Genomic DNA, 12,500 nt, shown 5'->3' on the forward strand with positions numbered 1-12,500 from the left:
TGAATATATGCTGGTAATTATTTAATTATGAATTACGAGAGAGAGAGAGAGAGAGAGAGAGAGAGAGAGAGAGAGAGAGAGAGAGAGATATTCTTAGCAAGGGATGAAACTGCTAGCCCCATACCTCCTGATAATCCTTGCTAAGAGCACCACATTCGTCTAATAACCAGGTACACATTTCACTACTAATTAGATCAAGACAAGAGCAGTGAGCTTCTAACGAAGCGACATAATCCGGAGGTCCACGGACAGGTGTCGAACATGAGACTTCTCGCTTGATGGACGAGTATGCTACCAATCACACAGCGTCTGAAAATTTTTAGTTGGTCACCCATCCAGACGTTAACCAAAGTTAAAAGCTGCTTGAGTTCACCGCTTATTGCGTTACCTCTGATAGCAGTAAAGTTACTTGTAGATTGACTCGAAATGTTTACCATCACTTAATGGCTATAAAAAGCATTAAAGACTGAATTTAATCCAGGTAAATATTCAGATGAATTACAAGATGAATTCCTTGTAAGTATCTTTAAAATATCCTATTAACTAGGAATTTCCATATTCTTACGTAATTGTAAGTTTCACTGTGGAATGTGTGTACTTACAAACACGTTATAAATATACTAGTTATATACATATCTACGTGTAATCTATATATATATATATATATAAATAATATATATATCTATATATATGTATATATATTTACTATATATATATATATATATTATATATATATATATATATATATACCTCATTTGCTCTACCTCGGAATTAATACATTTTCATATATGTTAACCGAAGGGGAATTTTTTAGTCGATAAGAAATTTCTTATCGACTAAAAAATTACCCTTTGGTTAACATATATGAAAATACATTAATTCTGAGGTAGAGCAAATTAGATATCAAAGGACATTTGTAGCTCGATGTGTGTATATGAATTACGGCAATGTGATGTGACTCATACACACACACACACACACACACACACACACACACACACACACACACACATATATATATATATATATATATAGTATATATATATAGTAATATAATTATTAATAATATATAGTCAACTCCACACATAACATTTTTATATTTTCAATATCCGCCACAAATACCTCTGAACATCAAATTCTTTTTACCATGGGAATAACTTCTCCAAGATGCTATCAAGATGGCATAACTGATATGCCAACTGTCATCATCCTCTGTATCAAAACTGAAAGGAATAATACGTTGTCTTATCAGAGGATGAGCTTTTGGTGTTATTTAATCAGGTGGTTATTTGGAGAGGGGTATGGCGTGGAGATGGTGTGTCAGTTAAAGCTGAATTATTATTATTATTATTATTATTATTATTATTATTACAGGATATTCAAATTTCTTTCTATCGTAAGAGTCTTGAAATATTATAAAAATAAAATATTACGTTATCTAAATTTTATAATAATAATAATAATAATAATAATAATAATAATAATAATAATAATAATAATAATAATAATAATACAAGCTCTGGGATAAGACATGCAGAGGTTAACATCAGTAGAAGGATCTTTCCACTGTCCCCACTACTCTTCGTAGTAGCCACGATTCCCATGACTAAAGTACTGCAGAAGATGGATGCTGGGTACCATCTCAAGAAGGGAGGCAACAGAATTAACCATCTGATATTTACGAACGACATCCAGTTGCATGGCAAGAGCCTCAAGGAAATAGATACTCTAATCCAGACTGTAAGGATTGTATCGAGGGACATCAGGATGGAGTTTGGAATAGAAAAATGTGTCTTGGTCAACATACAAAAAGGCAAAGTAACAAGGACTGGAGGGAGATAAAGCTACCAGATGGGAATACTAGCATCAAACACATAGATGAGACCGGATACAAATACCTGAGAATAATAGGAGAGGATAAAGAAACACCAAGAGATGAAGGACACGATCGGGGAAGAATATATGCAGAAACTTCAGGCGATGCTCAAATCAAAACTCAACGCCGGAAATATGATGAAAGCAATAAACACATGAGCAGTACCAGTAATCAGATACAGCTCATTAGTAGTGGAGTGGACGAAGGCTGAACTCCGCAGCTTAGACCAGAAAACTAGGAAACACACGACAATACACAAAGCACTACACCCAAGAGCAAATACACAAGTTATACATAACTCGAAAGGAAGGAGGGAGAGGGCTACTAAGCACAGAGGACTGCGTCAACATCGAGAACAGAGCACTGGGGCAATATCTGAAAACCAGTGAAGACGAGTGGCTACGGAGTGCATGGGAAGAAGGGTTGATAAAATTAGACTAAGAGCCGGACATATACAGAGACAGGAGAATGACACACCATACCGATGCACGGAAAGTACATGTGACAAACTAAACAACTAACTGGCCAGTGATGAAACATGGCAATGGCTACAGAGGGAAGAACTCAAGAAGGAAACAAGGAATAACAACAGCGACATAAGATCAGGCCCTAAGAACTAGATATGTCCAAAGAACAATATATGGAAATAACAACTCATTCATATGCAGGAAGTGCAATATGAAAAAACGAGACCATAAACCAAAAAGCAAGTGAATGTCCAGCACTTGCACAGAACCAGTACAAATAGAGGCGTGATTCAGCAGCAAAAGCCCTCCACTGGTGTCTGTGCAAGAAACGCCAGCTACCTTGCAGCAATGAGTGGTACGAACACCGGCCTGAAGAAGTGATAGAAAACGATCAAGCAAAGATCCTCTGGGACTATGGTATAAGAACAGATAGGGTGATACGTGCAAATAGACCAGACGTGACATTGATTGACAAAATCAAGAAGAAACTATCACTCATTGACATCGCAATACCATGAGACACCAGAATAGATGAGAAAGAAAGTATCAAGACCTGAAAATGGAAATAAGAAGGATATGGGATATGACAATGGAAATTGTACCCATAATCATAGGAACACAAGGCACGATCCCAAGAACACTGAAAAGGAACCTGGAAAACTAGATGCCAAAGCAGCTCCAGGACTCATGCAGAAGACTGTGCTACCAGAAAAAGCGCACATAGCGACAAAAATGATGGTCTCCTAAGGTGGCAGGGTGCAACTCAAAACCCCACTCAAAAAAGAAAAAACACCTAGTCGAGGAGGACGACTGTGACAGAAACAAAATAATAATAATAATAATAATAATAATAATAATAATAATAATAATAATAATAATAATAATAATAACATATCATTACAAAAATACAGAAGTCTTTGGCTCTAGATGTCTACATAACACTTGTTCGAAAGATCTGTAACATTTTTATCAATAACGTAAAGTATTATGTATTGTCTCCTGAATTATTTTGAAATCGTGAATATTCTTTACTTGTCAATAATAATAATAATAAGCAACATTGGGGCAGGTCAGTCGTTGGATGGGTGACCGCTCTCCTCGGCGTTGATTCCTTGGGAAAGGATCTTTACCATAATTTCCTCAGTCTACTCAGCTGTAAATGAGTGCCTATCCCTGATGGGGTAGGGTCCAGCTATGGGTTAAATAGCAAAACTCAGCAATGATGGAAAGAAATGAAGGAATAAACGACAACGACGTAAATGGAACCTCTGGCAACAGAGGAGCTTAGTCCGGCAACCAGGTATTCAACCCAGTTGAAGGGGAAAACGGTCAGGTACTTGGAGGTCGTCATCCAGCAACTGATCACCACAACGACAGTCATCAACAGCCTGAGATTGGAGCTAAAGAAGCAAAAAGGAAGAAATGGACAAGAGAAGAAAATAAGGAAATATGGAGATGCTATATCAGAAGCAACCCGACGGAGAGAGGATATAGAAGAAGATTGGTCAACATCTGGAATGAGAGGAATAACACCCCCCAAACAGAGCAGAGGCTGGCAGACCAAGTAAGGAACATAAAGAAAAAGAACTGGCTCTCCCCAACAGAAAGAGAAGAACTGGAAAAGGAAATGTCACACAACAACGAATTACACGAAGACGAACTGAGAGACGATGCCACAGAAGACGACAGGGAGGATGAGGTATCAAACAACGACACACGAAGAAACACCGACGAAGTAACAGAGAGGACGGAATGGGTAGAAAAGATTAGACAATGGATGGAGCCAGATGCAGAGAGAACAAAGATCCCCTCCATGAAAGCCTACAACACCAAGAAATTAAGGGAGAAAACAAGTGAGGTCAATGAAATAATGGGCATAATACACACCACCAGTATCACAGAAACAACAATAACTTGGTATATGCAGGAGCAAGATTAGTAGCAGAACTGATGGGGACACGAACACCAACGCCACCAACACAACCAACCCAACAGAAACCAAAACAGCAACCTCCTTGGAAAAGGCGCCTGGAGAAGCAAATCATGGTGATGAGATCTGACTTGAGTAAACTGAAAGAGATGGCAGAAAAAAGGCTAAGAAGCAAGAAACCACGGGAGGAACTCAACGGGAAATACAAAGTACAAGAGAGGGGACTAAACAACACAATAGAAGATGTAAAACAGAGGCTTAAGGCCAAAGCACATAAGATCCAACGGTACATGAACAGGAATAAGGGATACCAACAGAACAAACTATTCGGAACCAACCAGAAAAGACTATACAGCCAACTAAGAGGGGAAGACAACCACCCAGAAATTCCTGAAGCCGAACCAAGTAAGAGACTCTGGGGAAACATATGGAGCAACCCGGTATCACACAACAAACATGCAACATGGCTCCAGGAAGTCAAGGAAGAAGAAACAGGGAGAATAAAACAAAGATTCACAGAGATCACGACAGACACAGTCAGACACCAACTAAAGAAAATGCCAAAACTGAAAAGCCCCAGGTCCGATGAAGTCCATGGATACTGGCTCAAAAACTTCAAGGCCCTACACCCACGAATAGCAGAACAGCTCCAGCATTGTATCACAAATCACCAAGCACCCAAATGGATGACCACAGGAAGAACATCTTTAGTACAAAAAGACAAGAGTAAGGGAAATATAGCCAGTAACTACAGGCCTATCACCTGCCTACCAATAATGTGGAAGTTACTAACAGGTATCATCAGTGAAAGGCTATACAACTACCTAGAGGAGACAAACACCATCCCCCACCAACAGAAAGGCTGCAGAAGGAAGTGTAGAGGCACAAAAGACCAGCTCCTGATAGACAAAATGGTAATGAAGAACAGTAGGAGAAGGAAAACCAACCTAAGCATGGCATGGATAGACTATAAGAAAGCCTTCGACATGATACCACACACATGGCTAATAGCATGCCTGAAAATATATGGGGCAGAGGAAAACACCATCAGCTTCCTAAAAAATACAATGCGCAACTGGAATACAATACTTACAAGCTCTGGAATAAGACTAGCAGAGGTTAATATCAGGAGAGGGATCTTCCAGGGCGACTCACTGTCCCCACTACTCTTCGTAGTAGCCATGATTCCCATAACAAAAGTACTACAGAAGATGGATGCCGGGTACCAACTCAAGAAAAGAGGCAACAGAATCAACCATCTGATGTTCATGGACGACATCAAGCTGTATGGTAAGAGCATCAAGGAAATAGATACCCTAATTCAGACTGTAAGGATTGTATCTGGGGACATCAGGATGGAGTTTGGAATAGAAAAATGCGCCTTAGTCAACATACAAAAAGGCAAAGTAACGAAAACTGAATGGATAAAGCTACCAGATGGGAGCAACATCAAACACATAGATGAGACAGGATACAAATACCTGGGAATAATGGAAGGAAGGGATATAAAACACCAAGAGATGAAGGACACGATCAGGAAAGAATACATGCAGAGACTCAAGGCGATACTCAAGTCAAAACTCAACGCCGGAAATATGATAAAAGCCATAAAACACATGGGCAGTGCCAGTAATCAGATACAGCGCAGGAAATAGTGGAATGGACGAAGGCAGAACTCCGCACCATAGATCAGAAAACCAGGAAACATATGACAATACACAAAGCACTACACCCAAGAGCAAATACGGACAGACTATACATAACACGAAAGGAAGGAGGGAGAGGACTACTAAGTATAGAGGACTGCGTCAACATTGAGAACAGAGCACTGGGGCAATATCTGAAAACCAGTGAAGACGAGTGGCTAAAGAGTGCATGGGAAGAAGGACTAATAAAAGTAGACGAAGGCCCAGAAATATACAGAGACAGGAGAATGACAGACAGAACAGAGGACTGGCACAACAAACCAATGCACGGACAATACATGAGACAGACTAAAGAACTAGCCAGCGATGACACATGGCAATGGCTACAGAGGGGAGAGCTAAAGAAGGAAACTGAAGGAATGATAACAGCGGCAAAAGATCAGGCCCTAAGAACCAGATATGTTCAAAGAACGATAGACGGAAATAACATCTCTCCCATATGTAGGAAGTGCAATACGAAAAATGAAACCATAAACCACATAGCAAGCGAATGCCCGGCACTTGCACAGAACCAGTACAAAAAGAGGCATGATTCAGTGGCAAAAGCCCTCCACTGTAGCCTGGGCAAGAAACATCAGCTACCTTGCAGTAATAAGTGGTACGAGCACCAACCTGAGGGAGTGATAGAAAACGACCACGCAAAGATCCTCTGGGACTATGGTATCAGAACGGATAGGGTGATACGTGCAAACAGACCAGACGTGACGTTGATTGACAAAGTCAAGAAGAAAGTATCACTCATTGATGTCGCAATACCATGGGACACCAGAGTTGAAGAGAAAGAGAGGGAAAAAATGGATAAGTATCAAGATCTGAAAATAGAAATAAGAAGGATATGGGATATGCCAGTGGAAATCGTACCCATAATCATAGGAGCACTAGGCACGATCCCAAGATCCCTGAAAAGGAATCTAGAAAAACTAGAGGCTGAAGTAGCTCCAGGACTCATGCAAAAGTGTGTGATCCTAGAAACGGCACACATAGTAAGAAAAGTGATGGACTCCTAAGGAGGCAGGATGCAACCCGGAACCCCACACTATAAATACCACCCAATCAAATTGGAGGACTGTGATAGAGCAAAAAAAAAAAAAAATAAATAAATAATAATAATAATAATGATACCAAACGAAACGGTTAATATCATTAATAATGATATCAAAAGTTACCCATTATTAGTTAATAATATCATTGTTTATATATGCACAAACTCTTACTGAACAAATATACAGGATTGACTATCAACTACACCAAGTTGCAAATATCTATAAAAAAAAAAAAAAAAACAAAGCGCACATAATTCGTAAATCTCCAACAATACAAAATATATCTTCACGTTTCCAAGCAAACCCACACACAATTCACAAAATTCTCACTATACAAAATGTAATATTTTCAAATTACTAAAAAAACACACAATTCATAAATCTCCAACTAAACAAAATATTACACAATCAAATTTATATAAACAAAACAATAAAACCTCAACATTCCCCCCCCCCCCCCCCGCCAAAATCTCCATCTACACAAAATATAACATTTTCAAATCTAAAAAAAAAAAACACAAACAAAAAATAAATTAACAAATCTCCAACTGCACAAAATACATTTTCAAATGTTTTAAAAAAAGAAAAAACACACAAAAACACACAATTCGCAAATCTCCACCTACACAAAATATTACATATTCATATTTCTAAAAAAAAAAGAAAAAAAAAATCGCAAATCTTCAACTTCACGAAATATAACATTTTTAAATTACAATTAAAAAAAAACACACACACACACACAAACAAAAACACACAATTCGCAAATCTCCAACTACACAAAATATAACATTTTAACATCCCCACACCCCCCCCCAAAAAAACACGCAAACGCTCACGAAGTTCGCAAAACTCCGCCAAAAAAAAAAAGCGAAGACATTGAAGGAGAGAGAGAGAGAGAGAGAGAGAGAGAGAGAGAGAGAGAGAGAGAGAGAGAGAGAAAATTGCAGATCACGGCAGGTATATAACAAGAATCAAGCAATTTGCTCAATTCTGAGCAATTTCCACTTGAAACCTCACTTCCTGGATCCACTCGTGATTCATAAATTACGATGCTTAAAACGACGAGACGAAAACAATACGAAGACCCCCACAAGTTGCTGATATCAAACCGAGGGAAATTGCGGACCAAGTCGAGTACGACTGAAAGCGAGCAATTTCCTCAATTTCGAGCAATTTCTACCTTGGAATCTCTCTCTCTCTCTCTCTCTCTCTCTCTCTCTCTCTCTCTCTCTCTCTCTGGATCCACCTGCAATTTGTATCGCTGCATTCATGCTGTCATTTGCGATACCTCCAGACTCCTCTGATTACAAAGGACAACTTCTAGGAAATTGCAACCAAAATGCCGCTAAATTGTAATGTAATTATATGAATGTCTACGTTGTCATAATGCATAGACAACGTATGTAAGGATTCCTCATTCATTTTTATCCCTGTCTCGTTTATTTTTTTTTATTACTATTAAAAAGGGCATTGGATGGAATAATTCTAATGTTAGTATGTCATTATATTAAAGCCTATAGGTGGTTGTCAAACTGCACAGAAAATAATATATGTAAGAATTCTATGATAATTTTTAGCCCTTTCTCTCTTTTTTTTTCTTTTTTTTTTAATTAAAAAGACAGGCTACTGGATGTGGAACCAAATGACATTCCCACCCACTTTTTTTAAAGTCCATTAAAAAAATTAAAATTCAAGTTTCACTGCAAGTTGAGACCAACTAACCTACTCCATTATTTTACACATCGGCCCCACCCCCCCAAAAAAAAGAGCTTGGTTGGTTCAGACGTTAGGTCCACACCAAGATTTCACCTCCTTTTCCCACATTACCACGCTTAAAGGTCACCTGAGGGCTATGGCCAGTGCTGGCATAAGGACGCCTAATCTATACAAACCAACCAAGATTGTCCTAAATTGAACACGATCGAAATAATAACCTGCCTCAAAGAACATGTGATCTTTAAGAGTATGGAAAACAGAAGCAGCAAGCGAATACCAGGGCTTAAAAAATCACTTAATTGTGCAACAATATTATCAGATTGTAGGCTGAACTTTCGTTCTGTCAACGGACTTCAGTTTACACAAGATGAACTTCACTTACATTAGCGAGAAATGAGATTTGCCCAACGTTATTAGTTTTTTTTTGTTTCCCCTTTAATAACGAAGTCAGTCCGTCCCAAACATAAGCCCTTAGAATTCTTCTCCAGCCATTTCTCAAAATATTAATACTTCCAAAATATACCCTTTTTGTAATAAACTCGTTTCATGAAATATTTTTTTTTCTTCATAAAGTCAGACAGTGATGAACATAAGCTATTAGAATATTTTTTTTCTATTAATATTCCTTTCCAAAACATTCCTCGGCATATTAATACCTCCAAAATATACGCCGGGAATATTGTCCATAACAACCCTATTTTTAAAGAATTCTTTTCAACAAATATAAAAATAATTAATCAAATTTTATTTTCAAAATATACTCAACGAATTTTGTCCCCAAAATAATCGCATTTTTATCACCTACTCCAATGGAAACCGAATTACAGGTCAATCCGGTGTGATAAAAATAACCAGCTCTTATCTCGAAGCCTCTCGTGTTTATCGCCCCTTTTCTTATCACAAATACCGCAGATAAGATGTCGTTGCCAACCTATCTCCTTATCGTCTGCTTGGTTTCTCTCAGATACTCGGGAAGCTTATCGTCTCCAGAGATTATGGCCACATTTCTAGGCGATGAATAATACAGCGAGATAATGAGCGCCTGGAGGGGGAGGGGGGGTGGGGGTGGGGTTCCAAAGGTGATATTATTTAATCATATAATAAAATAATAAATACGATTTAATGAATACCTGGAGGGATGGCTCTGAAAGTCAAATTATGTATAATAATAATAATAATAATAATAATAATAATAATAATAATAATAATAATAATAATACGATAATAATGAACACCTGGGAAGGATGGTTTTGAAAAGACAAATTAATTTATAATTAATCAATAATAATAATAATAATAATAAAAATAATAATAATAAAATTACGATATAATGAACACCTGGAAGGATGGTTTTGAAAGATTAAATTTATAATAATAATAATAATAATAATAATAATAATAAAATAATTAACGATAATAATGAACCGGAAGGATGGCTTGAAAGCAAAAATTAATGTAAAATAATAATAATAATAATAATAATAATAATAATAATAAATAATAATAATAATAATAAGTACGTTATAATGAACACCTGGAAGGATGGTTTTGAAAGACAAATTATGTATAATAATAAATAAGAAAATAATAATAACTAACTAATAATAATAATAAATAAATAATAATTAATAATTAATAATAATAATTAAGTACGATATAAATGGAACAACCTGGGAAGGATGGTTTTGAAAGTCAAATTATTGGTATAATAAAAATAATAATAATAATAATAATAATAATAATAATGAATAATAATAATAATAATAATAATAATAAAATAATAATAATTAATTAAAATACGATAATTAATGAACACCTTGGAAAGATGGCTCTGAAAGTCAAATTAATGTAAAATAAAATATTTGAACTAATAATAATTAAAAATAATAATAATAATAATAATTAATAATAATACTAAGGTAACCGGACTTATAATGAACCTTTTGGAAAGGCATGGTTTTGAAAGTTCAAATTCTGTATAATAAATTAATAATAATAATCTAATTAATAATTAATAAAATTAATAATTAATAATAAAAAATAATAATAATAAGTTACCGATTAAAAATAATGACACCTGGAAGGATGGTTTTGAAAGTCGAAATTATGTAAATAATAATAATAATAATAATTAATAATAATAATAATAATTAAAATAACTAATAATAATAAAAACACGATATAATGAACCCTGCCTGAAGGCTATGGTTTTGAAAGACAAATTATGTATAATAATAATAATAATAAAACACGATATAATGAACGCCTGAAGGCATGGTTCTGAAAGTCAAATTATAATAATAATATAATAATAATAATAATAATAATAATACTAATAAATAATATAATAATAATGAATATATTGATTGTGCTAAAACATAAAGGTGAATTACTAAACTGAAGGCAGGTTTTACATGTTAAACCTACGTCTTTTGAAGGAATCTCCGAGGGGAAGGAAATGTCTAAAATATACTTTAACATTTTCTTTGGTACAAAGAAAAATTAACGGAAAAGTGATCCAATCAGTTATTTAATTGTCCCTATGAAGGACCCATAATATCATATATATATATATATATTATATATATATATATATATTATATATATATATATATATATATATATATAATATCATGTCGGGTAAATGGTCTTTATGAACAAAATTAAAATAAATAAGACTTTTCCCAACTCGGTTCTCACAGCATACGAGGAAACATCAGGAATTCCAGTTTCAAAGTAGGAGTGAGGAGATTACCAGCGTGATTGACTCGGGTGCGAAGTCTTCTGGACTTGTGGAAGAACAGGAGCATTTACTTGGCTTCGACTTCCATGAGCAATATCCGACGAAGTACTTGTAGAAAAAAAAGGTGACGTGTAGAGTACAAAATTTAAAAGAAGGCTGCTGGCAGAAACATTTTGGAAGAGCCCTGGACACCACGTTCCAGGTAAGAAGTATGATATGCTACTCGAGAATTAAGTGGAACAAGAGGAATCAACAATTCAAGTATACTGTAGCAAGATGGTTTGATAACCGAATTGTCCAATCTAATTTTCACATTAGTCCATTAAAAAGAAATTTTCCGCAGTTACTACATGGTTTGTGCCACAGCAGAGTAGATCTGGCTAAAACAATGTTATTACGACAGACAATAATTATTATCAGTTTAAAACAGGTCACTGTGTTACTTATTCCATTGGAATCAGCATTCAAACACAGGAATTTGAAACGAAGGCTTTAGAGAAATTCTGCAAAACTTGCTCAAGGAAAAGGTTCTCTGTAAACCCTGAGGAGGAGGAGGAGGAGGAAGAGGAGGAGAAGAAGAAGGAAGCCCAGAAAGAGTAGAAGGAGGAGGAGAAGGAAGCCGAGGTAGAGTAGGAGGAGGTGGAGAAGGAAGCCGAGGAAGAGAAGGGGGAGGCGGAGAAGGAAGCCGAGGAAGAGTAGGAAGAGGAGGAGGAGGAGGAAGCCGAGGAATAGGAGGAGGAGATAATTATGATATTCAGCCAAATATATCCAGAGAAAGACCTTTGCACCAAGAGTCCCGTGACACATAATCCAAATATGCCCAAGGACGAAGCCTCCGGGTGTCAAGAGGAATTCAGGACTTACTTACTGTTTTGAGTACAGACACACCTGCAAGAGGGAGCCACTGTAAATTCCTAAATGCCGAGGGTAATAATCTCGAAGAAATAACAAAACGAAAGCGGTCTCTGACATTTTTCATGTCAGGCACGTTTCTTCGTTTGATGTCACAAGGTGAT

The sequence above is a fragment of the Macrobrachium nipponense genome, chromosome 37 (genome assembly GCF_015104395.2).
Source record: "Macrobrachium nipponense isolate FS-2020 chromosome 37, ASM1510439v2, whole genome shotgun sequence".
In the NCBI taxonomy this organism is placed as follows: domain Eukaryota; kingdom Metazoa; phylum Arthropoda; class Malacostraca; order Decapoda; family Palaemonidae; genus Macrobrachium; species Macrobrachium nipponense.